Consider the following 18,187-nt stretch of genomic DNA (forward strand, 5'->3'; position numbering starts at 1 on the left):
TTTTCATTCCAATTCAGAGAAAACAGAGCCTGTCCCAGGGCCTCATGGGCCCTTATTTTCCTGTTGATCTAGGAGCTGGGCTAACTCAGGACCCCCCTGGGAAACATCTCAAAGCTAATTAAAGATGTTTGTTTCAGGTTTGCCTGTTTTTCTTGCTTGATTGAAAAAGTTGCAGTTTTGGCTTTTCTTATTAAAAGCAAAAAGGCTCTATGGCTACAGCTGATCCGGGAGGTGGGAGTGGGGGGATTGCACACTTCAGCGCACACGTGATGTGTTGCCCTCCTGCCCTCTGCGCGAGGCCCTCACAGAGTGGCATCTCTGAGCACAGGGCCGGGCACCAAAGCAGCTGCTTTCCTTGAAAATTCTTGAGTCTCCAGGAGGAGAGGCCAGGTGAGCCTGGGCATGAAACCCAATGAAGTGGTTCCAGGGTGAGGCTGGTTCTGTTTGACCAGCTTGAGTTCTGAAGTTAATGGTCCAAGGTCCCCACTCAGAGGGAGAGTTAGTATATGGGGAGATGGAGGCCCTGACAGCTATTCCAGGGTGTCCCCCGACCCTTTGTTTAACCGCGGCTGTGGACCAGTGGTCTCAGATGTTTACCGTCACCTGTTTATAAGAGGGAAGTGTGGTCATATTTCTATCTCTCTTGTGGGCTGCACGGTTGCCTTACTGGGGCTCATGTGGGAAGTGGTTACCGTTCAGAGGAGGGTGAAATAACAGTACTCACAAAGGGACTTTGATCCGACAATCTTTTTGAATGTCACCTTTTGACCACTGTTGTTTTTTTATTTTGATTTTTTGTCTATCAGCCTTAACTTCAGTGACGAGAAAATCAAACCACATGCTGGAGCTCGTTCTACCCAGCTGGGTATCACAGTTCAGAATTGCAGCTCAAAGTGCTTCTCCTCTCTCTGGGTTTCACTGGGGGGTTGACTTCCAGATCTGTAGTTCTGCACAGCTAGAGACCCTCAGCTTCAGCTGTTCTCTGGGCTTCCACATCTGAACATCCCAGCAATGCCTGGAATCGAACACGGGCCATTTCTTTCTATCCTCCTTCCGTGACCGACACTAGTCTTCATCTTCATCATTATCGGAGCCCCCAGGGTCAGTGAAGTGTTGAATCAGTCAGAGAACAGACACACGTGAACACGAAGGAACCTTGGCATCCCGTTTCTCTGATGAGGCTGAGGGCCCTTGGCCACTCTTTGGTGGAGCTTGGCTTTCTGGCTCCAGGAAGGTCAGCTTGGCTTCTCTGGGTATTGGTCTTCGCATCTAGAAAATGACAAGCTCCAAGAGAGAACCTCAGAGGTCTGTATCGGCTCTAATACTTCACGACACCTTTCTGCCCTCTCTTCCTTGGCTTCTGGGTTTTCACTCTTTTCTCGACGCATATATTTTCCTGGGAGGCAAGTGTAATTTTTCATCTGATGCTCTACCATCAGAGGCAGCCCATTCCTTATTTAATTCTATTATAGTCACGGTTTAACTCACCAGGTACTTACGGAGCATCCTCAGTTGTCGTTGGTGGTGGCAGTACCGCCAGACACCGTGGTCCAGGAGGTGTGAATGGCCCGTGGATTTGGACGGTCATACGTACTCCTGCTGCCTGGAGCCGTCAGGCTTCTATTCCCTATTCCCGGGCTAGGGGAAATCAGCCTTCAGGCAAAGAGGAATTCTCATTTAGCCCAAAGCACAGGCTTCCTGTGCTTCTGGGACCAGCTGTGTTGCGGCCGAGGTGCTGTAAAAATACAGGAAGGAAGGGAAGCGTGTTCACAGGTTGGTTAGAGATTTTGAAACCAACAATCAACTCTCTTATCCACAAGAAACCAGAATCCACTGCTGGCTTTCGGGCTCTCACACCCGCCGCTCGACAGAGTGCTCTTTCAAAACTGGGGTAGACTCTTTTTGCTAATGGCTTTTTCCATGAACCCCAGCCAGCCAGCAAGTATATTCTTTGAGGATTATGATATGACCAGCACGCTCAGGAATCTTTAAAGAGAAGAACCATCTTTGTCCTCAGCTGTTTTAAGGCCAGTCAGGAGACAGAGCCTTCTAGAGATGAAGTAATGAGAGGCTGGCCACTGCAAGTACACAAGAAGTAAACAGTGGCCATTCCCGTGACCCTGCTTTTTTTGGGAGTCTGTCACCCCAGGGGCTCCTGGGTGGTGCACAGGAGAGAGAACCAGAGGTGGAAGACCCCGTTTCTAGGCCTGCCCCATTGTGAACCAGCTTCGTGACCTTGGGTGAGTCACTTTGCTACCCCGGCCCCTGGTTTCCTCCTTGACAAACCAGAGGCGTTGACTTAGCAGGATTTTAATGTTTCTGCACCTTAGACATTCTAATTCTGGAGCTTGCGTTCAAAGAAATGACCAACTCTGTTAACTGATTCGGATAGTTTCAGGATCACTGTACAATCGCTCTGGGGGCTGGAGATTGGGGCCCGCCGTTGAAGACAGGATGGAAGAGCTTTGAGGTGCGGGGTAAGCCGTGGCAGCTGGGACTCCTGCTTCCTAAAGACCACATTTGGTGGTCGGGCTCACCATGGAAGGTTCTCAACCTTGGTTACTTATAAAAATTCTGATACCCAGACCACGCCTCAGACCAATTCAGAATTTCTACAGGCGGGGCCTGGGAATCAGTATTTTTAAAGTTATCCAGGTGATTCTGGGGTGTGGCCAGCATTGAGAATCAACAGCCCTAGATCTTAAGTAAAGCTGTGGTTCAGTGTTCTGGGCATCTCTTTTAGGGGTAAAGTGATAGTGGTTGGTTTTAAAAAAAAAAAAGCACAGTACACAGAGAGAAAAAAAGTTCTAGATTTGAGAAGCATGTTGATTTGGTAATCACAGCTGTTGATGGTGAGTAGTTGCCCTGAGATTTGGATCCCCAGTTTTCTTTCTCTGGGTCAGTGGTTTGTCAAACATCTCTGAAGGAGTAGAACCATCTGTAGTTGGTTATTTCTGCTTGGGAAACTCAGAGTACTAAGTGGGGGGGTGGAGCCAGGGCAGGGGCGGAGCAGGAGTGGATTAAACAGACCGTAACACGCAGCCACGCATAACACGCAGCCACGCCTTTTTCATGAAGCCAAGTCAGAGGCCCCAGCCAGCGCTGGCATACCTTAGTGTCAGATCCTTGGCGATGCCCCGGTGGATGCGAGGGGCTGTGAAAGTATGTGCTATGCCGTTTCCTGTGCCTTGGTGAGTGTCCCTGCCCTCGGTTGAGAGGATCCTACCACCCTCATGAGCCATCGCATCGAAACACTTCCGTTTATGCCCAGTCAGTTGTTCGTGCTTCCCTGCGGGGACTCCATCCCTACAGCCAAATGCAATCTGAGGGGACACAGCTGTCCAGAGTAAACATTCATGGGAAAGGACAGCTCAATTCTAGTATCTTTTCAGGCAGAGGGGAGGGCATATTGTGATGGTGGTGGGATTGTGAAGGGGACTGCTTAATGGGTGTGAAATGAGCTTCAGGAGGGAGGAGAACTTGTCGGTGTTGATTAGCCCCGAAGGGCCTCACATATGGGGAGCAGGGTCGAGGAGCTTTTCCAGTGACAGGGTTTGAGAGGTGGGTGTAGACACAGATGCCAGATGGAGGTTGTTATTTCTTAGACGAATGAGGAATCTGTCAGTCACTAAATGTTTAGGAAGCAAGGCACTCAGAGAAATGGCAGATACGGCCTCTGCCCTCAGAGAGCTTACAGTCTGACTTGGGGTTTGAATACACAAGTGTGGGATAGTACGAAGGTCTTCTGTGCTGTGGGCACATGGTGAGTACCCAGGGGTTCGGAAGGAGGGGCCATGGAATGGGTGGGACGGGACAAATGCATCAAGGGATGTGGACCTGGGCTAGTGAAAGGGAGACACATGGGCCCCACTAGTGAAGTGTGCCTGTCTCCTCACTCCTAACACGACGTTGATTATCTTTGGGGAGCAGCCCCGAGGGGCACCCCATTGCCAGTAGGAGCGACTTTATGTTCTTGCCTCCCACCAAAATTCTCTGCTTTCAGGAGTCAATTTTCCTCTAGCTTTTTCCTTCTCCTGTGAGGGGTGGTCTGCCAGCCCTCTGCTTTGATGATTACCATCTGCCCACCTTAATTTCCTGCGTAGTTTCAGCTCGAAAGCCTTTCTGGACCCAGAAATATCATGTAAGATGATTGTTCTTGGTTCCAGTAGCCACCTGGCACCCTCTCAGCGGTGGCTGCATTTCAGGTATGCATGGGAATGATTATCTGTGCATCAGCGAACTCGAGTTTGTCCTGTGAGCGAGTTGTGTGATCATTGGTAAATGCAGGACTGGCTTTGTTAGGCCCTGACTGTGGCCAAGGCTGTTATTTCTCTGCGGGTAATTATTTCAGGCTTCACGGTCGCAAGCTGAGCATAATCAAGGGCAGATAAGAAAGCCATATATAGAGCAAAGTACATATTTCTCGAGGTGGGCGGCAGAGGCCTCATATATATGTGTGTGTTGGTGTATGTGTGTTTAAAAAAAGACCTATATTTTCTGGGCAGTGGAACTTCAGTTTCCAGTAAACATCTCTTCCCTTTTTACTTTACCTTTTAATTTGGTGTTTATGGTCTCTGTGCTTTGAAATTGTTTTGCTGTGCTGCCAGCTCTGCCTGAAAAGGGGGGGGGGCGGGGAGAAAGCCAGGCCCTTGGGAAGCCATGGTTTCGATCAGAGTTCTTAGAGTTCCTCTGGCCCAGCTGATTGACGGCTCAGCGGTGATTGCTGGAGCTCATCTAGAAGAATAAAAACAGACACCTGGAGTTCGAGGTGGGCGGGGATATGCATTTATTCGTTTCTCCCCGTTACCGCCTTTATCGCGGGAGGCATCATCTATATGTAATTCTGGTCTGGGGTTTGTTTTCTCTGTTCCCCATTTGCCCACGTTGATGCTTCTGCTCTGGAAATCAGAAGTGCCCAGAGCCCCAGACCTGGAACTGATTCTCTGAGACTGTGGCTTGGAGGCTGGGCACACACGAGGCTCAGCTGTTGCTAAGTGAGAACAGCCTCGCCCGGTAGGCTTGCTGGATCCCCCGTTATTTGCTTCACCTGTTGGCGGGGGTGGAAGGCAGAGGGGCAGGCAGGGGCTGGGGAAGCCCACTGCGGAAACACGTGGGTGGAGGCCAGGTGAAATGCATGGGTGAGGGTGAAGGTCCGTGGAGGAGCGGAGAGCAGGCAGAGCTGGGAAGAAAACCCACAAGAGCAGCAGAGCTGTCGGGCTGCATCGCGGGGGCAGGCTCGAATGAAGGAAACACAGGCGGTGTTCTGCTGCTTTTTCACACCTTCTAGTTGGGCGCAGCTAGGAAGGCTGTTTCAGAATCCCCTTCAATGAACTGAGGGAGCAGCTCCCGCAGCGGTTCACACCTGGCGTCCGTCGGCACCTGGGAGCACGCCGTGTGGACAGGGCTGCTCAGACCTCTGTCGGGGTGACCTTTTCTCCGGACAGAGAGAGCCCAGTGAACTGAGAAGGGCAGGCCCTTCCTCAGGGACCCTCAGCACCTGGCCGCGCAGAGCTCCCAGGAGGCCCCGGGAGAGCATTTGACACACAGCAAACATTCTTGAGTGTGAGCACAGCCGGCAGCTTTCTCTTGCAAGGTAGGCTTTTTTTTTTTTGGCTGGGGGAGATGGCTGCTTTTGTTTTGTTTCTGTATTTCTGAAGACACCAGATTAGGAGCCCCCAGAGAGGTGAGAGAGACACCCTGAAAACCACACACCCCTTCCCGGTCAGCTCTGCCTGCCTGACGACCATTGCTGCCTGGCTGCTGTTTCAATGCACTGTCCTTTCCCCCACTTTCTCCTCCCTCTGAGCCTCTTGGTGATTCTGAATAGCAGGGAAAGCAGCCAAGTGTCCTCCTGTCTGTGACCTTCATCTGCCCCCTCCTGTGGGCGGGGTGGGGAGGGGATGCGGAGCATACTTGAGGGTTTGCAGAGCGCTTTCCCATGGTCCTGTCTTCACAGCAGCCCTGGGAGAGGCAGGGAAGTGGTCTCACCCCTATCTCGTAGGTGACGGGGACAGTCTCTGTGTTAGTGGAGAAGCAGGGACAGAGACCCTTCCACCAGTTCTTCGGCGGGGTCGTTCTTTTACTGCACCGAGTGGCCTCAAAAATAAAGGCACGAGGTGTGTGTGCTCGCGAGGGTTCTCGGTGTGTCCCTCCGATGATACCAGAGTCTTTTCCAACCGCTGTCACCGGGAAGGGGAGACACCACCATGACCTTTTATGTACTGTATTTTACAGTTTACAAAGTGCTGTCATCTACCTGATTTTATTTCATCTCTGTGAGCATCTCTGGGAGTCGATGCTAGTCCAGACGAGCAAAGGGAGCCCTGGAGATGCTGAGTGACTCAGCCCAAGGCCCCCCCAGCCGGTCAGCGGCCCCAGGGAAAGGGGGTAGCACCAGCTGGATGGGGAAGTGAGAGTCCAGCGGAGCAGGGGGTGGTGAAACCAGCAGCTGGAGGCGTTGAGTTTTGCTGTTCTTGTCTCCGAAGCCGCACAGGGACATGGTTCCTGACCTGACCCTCCCCTGGAGGGCTCGACTGTGGATGCCCTGCCCTGAGTGGAAGCCTGGACCCCCAAGTGTGAGGCGGAGGCACAGCCAGGCCGAGCGAAGGGCTACCCCGAGGGAGTGGGGACAGGCTGCTTGGGAGCGGCCGGAATCGGGGTCCATCCTGCTCGGCTCACACAACCGCGAGGCCGACGTGGCAGGGCGTGTGCAAGGAAGACGGTACTTCAGAGCAGGGCGCCTCTCCTGGGGTAGCAGGAAGACCTGGAGTCTGACAGGTTTTGCTGAAAATCCCAACTCTGCAACTTAGGAGCTGTGGGCTCTGGGGACACTTGCAACACTTGGGACCTCAGCTTGAGGGTACTCACTCTGTCCTTCAGAAGCATGGGGTCCCTGCCACAGTCTGGGCCATACACAGTAGGTACTCCCCGGGTCAGAAGTGACTTGATAGGTTATCTAGTCCAACCCCTTCAACAGATGGAAACTGAGGCCCTGAGAGGAACAAGGACTTGCCCAAGGTCACAGTGAATGTGCGGCAAAGCTAGAGTTCGAGCAGGTCTCTTGATCCCCCTGCCTGGGTGTTTTGTTTACTTGTGCTTTGCCTGAATGAACCCGGGGTAGCTTTTGTTGTTAGTTCACACCCTGGCCAATAGCCCTGTCCCCGAGTAGTTAGTTTTCTTATGGAGTCAGCCAGCACCCAGGGATGAAAGTGTAAGGCCTCTGATGTCGGGTTCTTAGGGAGAGGAGAACGGGTGGGAGGACGGGGCGGAGCGGTAAACACTTTTTGGTGCTTGCCTGATGTGAACCATCCTGGTTTTCCAAGAATGCTCGATGGTAAGCACGGTTCTGACTCTGAAATGTTCCACTCAGAGTTCTGGAGAGTAGACGTGCATTTCTCGTAAAGCCTTTGAGGCTTCTCTCTGCTGCATTCCCCACCCCCATCTCCCTAGGGCTTTAAATCATCTTTGGCTTGGGGTTGAAAGTAACCCATTACAGTGGTGAGCCTTGTGGTCCATTTTGTGCAGTGTTGTCAGGCTAAAATATTATAAACAGACCACCAAACTGTGTTTGGTCCAAGGCCAAGAACCTCCTTCTCCACTTGAGCGTTTGATTATCTGCTACAGCGTTCAGCTTTGAGTTCAGTGCAGGAATCCAGCATAATTTCTTATATTGTTACCATCTGGTTTTGTGGAGTTTTGCTTTTGATTTTAATTGTGCCCTTTGGGAGAGAGAAACCCTACAAGTGGTGGGAAAATAAGATCCCCCTTCCTCACCCTGGCACCCCAGGCACACACACGTTGCTGCCATGGTGCTTGGGGGACGTGGCTGAACAGAATCCTCTGAATTTCTGAGCGTCCTCTTTCATTATTCCTGCTCTCCCAGCAGCCCCCGGGCCCTTGGCTACTTCACAGGGATTGCTCAGATCGGTCCCAGGTCAGAGCCTGACCTGAGATGGAGCTGCCTCCGTGGTAGTGAGGGCTGAAGGTGGTTTGGGGTGTTGCCCAGTGCGACCCGCCCTGTCCGGAGACCAACATTGCGGTGATAACGTTATGTGACCTCTTTAACAAGTGAGTCACTTGCCCTCAGATAACCACCGCTACTTTCATGGGGAACTGCTAGTACCATTGTGGCTGTGGCCATGGTTTCTGCAAAAGAAGGTGTTTTTAGAAATGAAGGTACAGAGATTGGTCTCCTTAGATTTCTTGTCATGGACTCCTGGCTCCCCAACCTTTTCCTTATCAAGACTCACCTTGTTTTCTCTTCAACCATGTGCTTGGTACCAGTTTTAAATATTAGTAATTGGGCTTCCCTGGTGGCGCAGTGGTTGAGAGTCCGCCTGCCGATGCAGGGGACACGGGTTCGTGCCCCGGTCCGGGAAGATCCCACATGCCGCGGAGCGGCTGGGCCCGTGAGCCATGGCCGCTGAGCCTGCGCGTCCGGAGCCTGTGCTCCGCAACGGGAGAGGCCACAACAGCGAGAGGCCCGCGGACCGCAAAAGAAAAAAAAAATTAGTAATTGATGATAAATAACTGATACTCTTCTCATCATTCTTGGAAGACAACCTTCATATTGTTACCTCTTTTAATTTTTCACGTTATCTTCTAGAGTTGTCCGTTGGCATAAGCATTTTTGTGTAGCTGTAATCAGAGTATGTCAGTAAGTCTAAACAGGAAAGCAGGAACCACCATCAAGTATTTACCACAAAGGGAATTTAATACAGGCCTTCGTTACACAGGTGATACAGAAGCTGAGAAGCCAAACATGGAAAGGCGAGGTGACCCAGAGCTTAGTGGCAGGAGGTCACTCCTGGAAGAGTGGAAGAGGTGGTGTGACCGGAGCCCAGGGTCAGGGTCAGTGGTGGGCCTATGTAGAGCAGATGCAGCTGCTTCTATTAGAAATGCCCACCCAGGGCAGAAAGGGAGAGAGGGGAGAAATGCCCTGGCCGCTCCCTTCCTCCCACCTTCCACTCTCCCACAAGTTCCTGCTGTTGTCCAAACCCCCCAGCAGCCCCCTGACATGAGGCCTAGAAAGTCAGGAGTCAGCCCTGGGGATACAGAGCAGAGGACAGGAAGATGAGTAAGGGATTGGAGGACACACAGCACCTGGACCAGCCTAGGGTGCCAGCCTCCTGTTCTAACTTGACATCATCATAAGCATCTCCTTGTGTCTCCACGTGGTCTTAATTACACATTATTTCAAGTAGATGTACCAGAGTTAACCTAACCATTGGGAGAGTGCTTAAATTGATGATAAATCAGCGGTTCTCAAATTGTGGTCCCCAACCAGCAAGTATCAACATCACCCAGGAACTTGTTAGAGTCTCAGGCCTTACCCCAGACCTTCCCGCTCAGAACCCCTGGGCTCATGGCCCAGAAGAAGTCTGTGTTTCCTCTGGAGGACGCTGACACACATTAAAATTTGAGAACCACTGTTACAGGTGATCCTGCACCTCACTAAAGGTGGGGACAGGATAGTGAGGGTACTGTTGGCCAGGGGTCTTTATAGAGAGAAGTGTGGTGTGGAAGAAAAGGCCCAAGACTCCAGGGCTGTGCACCTCTAAGGTCAAGCCTTCTCCCTGCCCTTAACTTCCCTGGGTGATTGTTTTCTGTTTTGTTCAGCAGCTAAAAATATCAGCTCATCCCAGTGGTGGGATTATGAGGATTAAATGAAATAATGGGCATGATGTGCCCTATATGTTGGGTCGTCTGGAGCTTTGGGGAAGGAAATGTGGCAGTAGCAGCCCACTTCTGGGCCCTAGGACATTGGCCCTGGTGCCAGAACCTGAGGGGTGTAGTCTAAAAGTCAATGATGAACACTTAGGAGGTTGAAAGTGAGCTTTAAGGCAATAGGAATCTTGGACTGAGGGTTCCATATCTGTAGTCAAGTTTCCCCTCCCCACCCCGTTTTTATTAGTGGTGCTGACCTGACTCTGTGATTGCCACTATCTTGTCACTCTTTCTTGTCTGGCCATTTGGTGCCGTGGAAAGGACCCTGGTCTCAGGCCAGGACCCCTGGTTTCCCGTGCTGGCTGTGTCTTCTTGGGTGAGTCACTTGTCTGAGCTGCGCTTTTCATATTTGTAAAATGTCTCCCCTCACTGACCATGGTGCGGATCAGGTGGGATGATGGATGTGAAATCGGCCTTGAACTTCAGTGGACCCCTTGAATATAAAGCTTTAGGGTCCACACCTCCAGCGGGGCCCTTTGCCAGCCTTGCCGTCTCCATAAACCTCTTACTCTACTCCCAAAGCAGGAGGTGCTTCATGCAGCCAAGGCAGGCATCTGGGTGCATCCTTGTTCTAACAGTGACCTGTAGGAAGGCACCAGGCCAGGGATCTTCCACACATCTTTCTCTTTCAATCCTCCCAGCAGCCTTACCGAGGAGGGAGTCTCACAAGAAGTAACCAAGGCCCAGATAGCTGAAGGGGAAGGATGTAAACAAACCCAGTCCTGAGGGGACAGACTGAGGCACAGTTGGCCTCAGAGTCATCCACAGAGTTGCTGTTACTAAGAAGGGAAAGGGGAACTGGGTAAAGGTCCTGCTGACTTACGGTGATATATCAGGCCTGCAAGTATTGTGGATGCAATTGACAAGCCAGTTGGAGCCTGGCTCCCCGACAGAGACCCACGCAGCCAGTGTTCCCATCTTATTGCCTCTGGCAGCACCTGAGAGAAACCTCTTGATCAGTGGGAGGACCAGCCAGCATCCTCCTGCAGACCTGGATGCCTTCCACAGTTAATGGCTGAGGAAGCTGAGGCTTAGAGCAGTCAAATGGTTTACCTGAGGTCACCCAGGCCAGGAATCTGAGCCCAGATCGCATCCTTTCTGGTCCAGGGCTCTTTGCACGACCCCAAGTGTTTCCTAGATCCAGGCCTGACCAGCACTTGGCAGTTTTCCATAAGCTTTCCCAGCCTCCCTCTGGGGGTCCTCAGGGTAGGCAGTAGGTCTGCCTGAGGCGGCCGGCGTTGGGTGGTCTGCGGTGTGACAAGTCCAGTGAATCAGCCTAAATCCAGGGGAGGTCAGAAGATGCGTCGTCCTCCAGCCAGCAGACATTATCCTGCTGTTTGGGTTGCAACTAGAAGTGACATCAGGATGGGATGTGAAGCCTCTGGGACGGGAGGACACGCTGCTTCCATTCATCCCACACTTGGGGGTCAGTGGGGGCCGTCTTCCCACCTGTTAGCTCCTCCCAGGCAGGGCTGAGGGCGTCTACCTAGCCATCTCCTAAGGTAGACTCAGCACTAAACAATCTCATTGTGCAAGCTCTGCTCAGAATCGCTGCCCTGAGGAGAAGGCTGGGGCAGGGCAGGGCAGGGCAGGGCAGGGTGTGTTAACATGGAACGGGCCTGCTCAGGCAGGTCCTAAGGACTCTAAATAACTGTGTTGGAGGCAGGACCTGAGCTTTTAACTCAGTAAACACATGGTATTTCGAATATAGCCCGGATGATCTGAGGATCACAATTACCTGAGATCTGCCTTACAGGCATTTAGGGAAACAAACGGGGGCTGCGCGCTAACCTAGGTAAGGATGCTGCCCCACACCTTACACTGAGGTATCTCAGTGACGCCTTCGCAGTAATTCTTTATTTAAATCCTGGCACGCTGCAACTGACTTAATGTTCCAGAACTTTTGGAGTCCGTCGCTCTCTTTTTTCTTTCCTTTCCTAGACTTCAGGGCACTTGAGTTTTAACCCAGCTCTGCTACCGGCCTCTGGGCGGACATCCGGGCCGCATGGAGGGGTGTCTAGAAAACTTCCATGTGTCTCCTCTACCCTCCACGGTACTCACAGAAAACTTCACTACTGATGCTTCCGATCAGTAGGTTTTGTGTGTGTGTGTGTGTGTGTGTGTGTGTTGGGCTGGGAGAAATGGTGATTTCCCCACACCCAGCAATGCTCCTGTTCTCAGGACACCAACTGGGCATTAACAGTTTAAGTCAATTCTGGCACTCTCTACCTGCAGATAGCATCAGATCCCACAGATAAGAGCTCAGTCCCACAAGCCTGCTGCCCTCCCCAACCCCCCGCCCCCCGCCCAACTTCAGATGCCAATCACAAGCCCAGGTTGACACCTGTGCTTCTGAGCCACCAGCTATTGATCAGAGGTTCCCACTGCCCCCTCCTAGAGTTAGGTTAATTTGCTAGAGTGGCTCACAGAACTCAGGAAAACATTCTACTGGTTTATTATGAAGGATATAACTTGGGAATAGCCGCATGGCAGAGACTCACAGGGCGAGGTATGCGGGAAGGAGCTCGGAGCATCCGCGCTCTCTCTGGACACGCAGCTTTCCCCTCATCTCCACGTGTTCACCAACCCAGACGCTCCCTGAACCCGGTCCTTTTGGGTTTTTATGGAGGCTTCATTACGTAGGCATGCTTGATTAAATTATTGCCCATTGGTGATTAATTCAGCCTCTAACCTGTCTCCCTTCTCCGGAGGTGGGGGCAGGATTGGGGGGGGAGCTAAGGCTGAAAGTTCCTACCTTCTAATCGCAAGGTTGGTTTCCCTGGCAACCAGCCCCTTATCCATGGAGGCTTTGCATAAACTCAGGTGTGGTCGAAAGGGGCTTGTTACGAATCACTAAAAGATGCCCATTTCACCTTTGTGGCTCTGGAGCTATTTCAGGAACTGGGAACAAAAACTATTATAACAAAAGATACCCCTGTGGCTCTTATATAGGAAATTAGAAGGATTTTAGAAGCTACGTTCCAAATATATATTTCTTACTGTAAATCACAATATTACAAGCAGCCTCAGCGGGAGCTGGTGATAAGCCCAGAGAAGACAGCCTGAGTCGGCTGGGCGGGTCTTGGGCAAGTCACATCACTTCTCGTGCCTCAGTTTATCCAGCAGTAAAATGGGAATAATGATTGCTGTCTCTTAGGGTCGTGGTGATATTGAGTTAATGCATATACAAAGCTTAGCGCAGTTTGTCACCTTGCTAAGAGTCGGTACATGGTTGGTCTCTTCTTCCCTTCCCTTGGTGTTTACCAGATCAAAAGCTGCTGGTTGCCCACCTAACTTGCTTTACTGTGTTGACAAAGGAACTGTCACACAATATGGCAGCCTCAGAAAGGGTAAAAAATGCCAGGGAAGTGTTCCAGCCCATCCGATGCTGAGCTGGGTAAGCCTTGTAATACAGATCCTTTTTGTGTTTCAGTGTTGGAGCCTGTTGCGAACATTTCTCGGACCCACAGACTCTGGGGGTGGGGACTTAAGCTAATTTGGCTTTAGACCAACCTGCCAGCACAGGAAAGGACAGACTTGGTGGTGGTCATGAGGCTGCCCTTGACACAGGTATGCCTGGCATCAAGGCCAGCTTCACAGGCGCGCGGTATGTGGTGTCACAGAGCCCCACGCTCAGGAGGGCCCTGTGCTTGGTTTAATGCCTGTTGTTGACATCTTGAGATTCTTAATTTTCTTTGAGCTGGTGTTTTGTAAGCGAAGCCCAGTAGACAGTGGACACGCATGTGAGGTAGGAGCGATCCACCCTGACAGTCCTGAGCTTGAACCAGAGCTTGTTTGGGATACAGAAAGAAGGTGATGTCATTCTAAGAAACATCGACCACCAAGGAATCCCATCATATGCTTTCTTACTCGTGTTGCTTGCCGGTGTTAGCTAATCCCTCACCCCGAAAATGAGGACATACAATGGAAAGGAAAGATCAGGCAACCCAGCGTGCCTTTTCCCTTCAGCTTTTCCCTACTCATCAGTAAGCAGCAAGGGGGGAGTGTCGGTAGAATGTGCACCTGTCAAGAAATGAAGTGAAAACAGTGGAGTTAGTTTTATGCAGTGTTGCTTTTGGTCTGGTAAGTCATATGATGTATATGTGTATCTAAGCTGTGAAATACAAATGGTGCAATTTTGATGATTTCACATACTAGTTAAATGCTCTTTTGTTTGCATTCAAAACTTGGCATTGCACGATATAAACATGAATGGCAAAATTCATGCCAGGAATGTAAAGTTTTACTATTTCTTGACTTAGAATGATATTAAATAGGAAAAAAACCCCAAACCAACCAAAACAAAAACCCACTATCGCAAGTCAAGAGAGAGACTCTGGAAGAAAGGGGAAAACTTTTAGATTTTAATACCATTAATGATACAATTTTCCTGCTTTTTGCTCAGAGGACTCCACACTGTCATTTTGCACTGCGCCCCACAAATTATGTAGCTGACGCTGGCTAGCATCCTGGGACTGGGGGGTCTCAGGCTGGTCTTGTACACACAGGTCCTTTGCTAGATCTACTCTCTTCCGGGTTGTAGAGCCAGGAAACAACATATGGATAAGTGAGCACTGGCGCTTACTCTGAAGATTCCAGGCTGTTCCAGGTGATGGGGGGTCTGTTGTTGATAGAGATCACAGTTGAGGAATTTCAGAGGCTACAAACATACCCTTGTTGGAGATGTTTTGCGGGCCTGCTGTGCATTCACTCTTGCAAATTGTTGAGCAGCCTAGTGTAGGGGCACAAGCCAGCAGTGGGCTGAGAGACCCCCACTTGGAATCCCAGCTCTGGCTTGGTCTCCTGGGGCAAGTCGTTTCTTCCTGGATCGGTTTTCTCATCGGGCAGTCCTCAGTCTCTCAGTTGTAGTGTAACTGTTAAGAGTGTGAGCTACTTGGAGGCCGAATTCTTGGGTCAAATCGCCTCTCTACCTCTTAACTAGTTATTGGACCTTAGGCAGGTTGTTCAAGCCCCCTGGACCCTCAGTCTCCCTGCCTGTAAAATGGTATGAAATGAGTGCAGGGAAAGGAGCTAATATCGTGTCTGGTACATGGTGTTGAATATATGATAGCAATGGTCATGATGGTGAAAAGGTGAGAAATAATCCTTAGATGTTCTAGGACCGAAGGATTAGCGTCTTCAGGGTCTAACTTGAGAGATTCTGTATGAGAGCCCGGGGAGCCTCTGCCTCAGACTTCTAAGCAGCTCTTTAGACTGTGTGGTTTTCTGGGTTTTTGTGTGTTTTTTTTTTGTTAATATTTATTTATTTATTTGACTGCACTGAGTCTTAGTTAAGGCATGCAGGATCTTTAGTTGCGACATGTGGGATCTAGTTCCCTGACCAGGGATTGAACCCGGGCCCGCCCCCGCATTGGGAGCATGGAGTCTTAGCCACTGGACCCTCAGGGAAGTCCCTAGACTGTGTTTTTAGAAGTTACCAGAATGAGAGAAAAATTGTTGTGTTTGGAATTTGAAGATCTGGGTCCTTGTCCTTCCATCCTCTGTCACCCCGAGTCACGTGACTTCTGACAGTCCCTTCCCCACCAAGCCTCACTCTCCTCACCTGTGAAATAGGTCTGCCTGCCTTACAGGTTGGGGCCCATTTGAGATGACGTATGTAGCGATCTTTCTTCAGCTTAAATTCAAGGTGCTGCGTTGGGAAGAACTCTCCGGTGAACGCTCACTAGTGTCAGGAGATAAGCAGCAGCTACATTGCTTGGGCCTCAGTCCTTGATCCCTGAGATCAGAGATGTACCATAAACTGTCCCAGGAGCAGGTTAAAAAAGAAGGAAGGAGGGAGAAAAAAAGAGAAAGCAAACCAGCAGAATTTGGAATTGTTCCTCAAACCACAATCGCAGGTTTCAGGGACTCGGAAAGGGGTGCAGCCCAGCCTTGTGGGCGAGAAACGTCAGATGTTGGGAAGAGAAAGGCCTCTCTTACTGTAGCAGGGTTTCTCACCGGCCCCTGCCTATTAAGCCCCGGTAGCTTGTCACTCCCTGGCTAACAGCTTGGCAGCACAGAGGCAAACCACAGAGTACATTTGAGGCCCAGATCTGCTCATTTCGAGGGTGGGGCCGCGTTTTTCTCCTGCCACAGAGAGCTAATTAAAGAAAACAAGCTATGGGAGTTGGGAGAAGACTGGCCACAGAGCACTTGGGGAGGATTGCTTTGGTTGTAGAGGCCTCCACAGCCCCCAGAAAACAGGTGGAAGTGGGCATCTGGGCCCCCGTGCATCCCCAGTGGAGCTCCGAGGACCCACTGGGAGACCTGGATGCCTACAGTAGGGGGGCCTGCATGGGATGGGAGGGTGATCTTGGTCTGTGAGGGGACCAGCTGGAAGAAGTTCAAGCTACCCGTCAAAGCGGGACAGTGTTTTGAAATGCTTCACAAATGTTGACTTGTGCCCCAAATTGTGGACAGAGCCTACGTTAGTTCTGTAACAGCAATTCACATCTCTGTGGCACTTTTGATTCTGGTACCAGCCTTAGGGAAAGTGGCTGTGACTCCTAACCAAGAGCAGAGTGACACTCAAAAGAGGGGGCTCTTCGAAGTCTCAGGGCTGGAAAGTGGGGTAAGGACTCAGGACTTCTGTCTCCAGGTGGAGCCTGCTGATTACAAGGAGGGGAAAGCAAACATCAGCCCCACGGACTTGGAACAAACGCTGTCGTCCAGGATTAGAGCCCGCCTCTTAACTGCCGCGCACTGTTTTATGGAGCAGGTCTATTGCTGCGACAGGGATGGTGTAAGTTGAATTATGTTTTAAGTGTACCAGGAAAACCATTTCAAGGAATCCTGTTGTGAGTCATTTTGAAAAATGAAGAATTACACGATCTCCCCAGCAGCGTTCTATGTTGGTACATTCAAGGAGCCAGATGGCTTGCAAGAGGGGTCCCACTGTTTTGCTAGCTTGTGTTGTTGCCGCCTAAGGATGGTTTACTCCTCAGGTGCTCTGAGGGGTTCTCACGTCCTGGAGAACTGGGGGAAGATGTAGTACCTGGGCAGAATGTTTTGATTCACTTATTCAGAGAAGCTGGGGCCTATGTAGGGCCTCAGGGGGCATCCAGGCCAGGGATTCTCGAGTGAGGCGTGCTATGAGGAATTCTTTTAGTGATGGTAACGACGATGAGAATGAAGCTGTTGTTAATTAAGCACTTAGTGTCTGCCTGGGACCTTACATAGATTATCTCATTTAATTATTACTACGAATAATACTGAAGTTTGTGAATGATTTCCTTAGCAGTTAATTCAAAGGCATAGTCCCCTATACAGTGGAATATTTTTTAGCCAGGAAATGAAGTACATGCTGCACCACGGATGAACCTTGAAAACGTTATGCTGAGTGCAAGACGCCAGGCGCGCAAGGCCGTGTGCTGTATGATTCCATTTACATGAACTATCTAGCATAGGCCAGTTCATAGAGATAGGAAGCAGATTAATGGTTGCCGGGGGGTTGAGATGAGGTGGAATGGGGCGTAGCGACTGCCTCATGGGTACAGTGTTTTCTTTAGGGGTGAGCACGACATTGTGCATGAACTGATGCCGTTGGGTCGTACACATTACAGTGGTTAAAGTGGTAACTCTTCCCATTATGTGCGTTTTATCACAATGTATATTTTAATCAGTGTATTTTCCTCATGGTGGCTCTCTCACCGACTTGGGTTCAGATATGCCGTGTTGAGTGGGAGAGAAAGGGAGGGGGTCGTGCCTGTGTGCGGTGAGGCTGAAGCAAGCTTAGGGCTTTCCAATTCAGGCTCCACCTTTAGGAGAAACCAGAGACCCAGAGAGGGCTAGTGACTCACCCAAGGGCACAGAGCAAAGTACCTGGAGTTGGGATATAGAGTCTAGCCTTTCTCACTTTTCATCGGGAAAATCACAATGGAAAAGTGCTTTTTGTGCCGCTGGGTAAATTCTGGGCCGCAGAAGTTCAGCTCTGTTCCACCTGATGTTTTGTCCCTTCCTTGGGTTCCTGGAGAAACTGTCTGTCCCTCGCTGGTAGAACAGCCCCTGGACTGACTCAGCTGTCAGGAGGTCCTCAGCCAGAGACCTGGGTTGTGTCCCTGGGCGTGTGTCTGGAACAATTCCAGTTGTGCTGCTTCATCTCAGCATTGAGGTAAAGGAACGAGTTGTGTGCGAACACATACGTTTGGTGTTTGATGGGGGACTTGCCACGTGACCCTGCTGCTTCTTTTCTTTTCTTTTTGACTGTGAACATCTGACACTACAGGAAATAAGAAACTTTCCAGTACCTAATTTGTGCTCACTCTACTTGCAAACCCTCTTGGCCCCAGCACAGGGTAAATGAAACTGTAGCTTATAGTAATATTTATGTATGGGAGTCAATGAGCTGTTTAAATGCTTGAATGTCAGAAAAGGTTTCATATTTAGCAAGCCCCCAGGCTCTCCCACCCTCTGGTTATGCAGATAGGCCTGCCTGCTCTCTTAAGGCAGGCTCTAGCCTCCT

The 18,187-nt window shown here is 50.6% G+C and overlaps 1 protein-coding gene across 3 annotated transcripts in view; it reads left to right on the top strand.

Annotated features, from left to right (window-relative positions):
* The window catches only part of SMAD3 (SMAD family member 3), a 119,932-nt gene that overhangs the window by 16,015 nt on the left and 85,730 nt on the right, over positions 1 to 18,187 (top strand). The window contains exon 1 of one of the 3 annotated variants that reach the window (XM_033851869.2): positions 3,173 to 3,191. The exons of the other annotated variants lie outside the window; for them this stretch is intronic. The gene's annotated coding sequence lies outside the window, so the exon portion shown is untranslated. Of the gene's footprint in view, positions 1 to 3,172; positions 3,192 to 18,187 lie in introns of those variants that run through there. 3 annotated transcript variants of the gene reach the window in all.

This window comes from Tursiops truncatus, chromosome 2 (assembly GCF_011762595.2).
Source record: "Tursiops truncatus isolate mTurTru1 chromosome 2, mTurTru1.mat.Y, whole genome shotgun sequence".
Lineage (NCBI taxonomy): Eukaryota > Metazoa > Chordata > Mammalia > Artiodactyla > Delphinidae > Tursiops > Tursiops truncatus.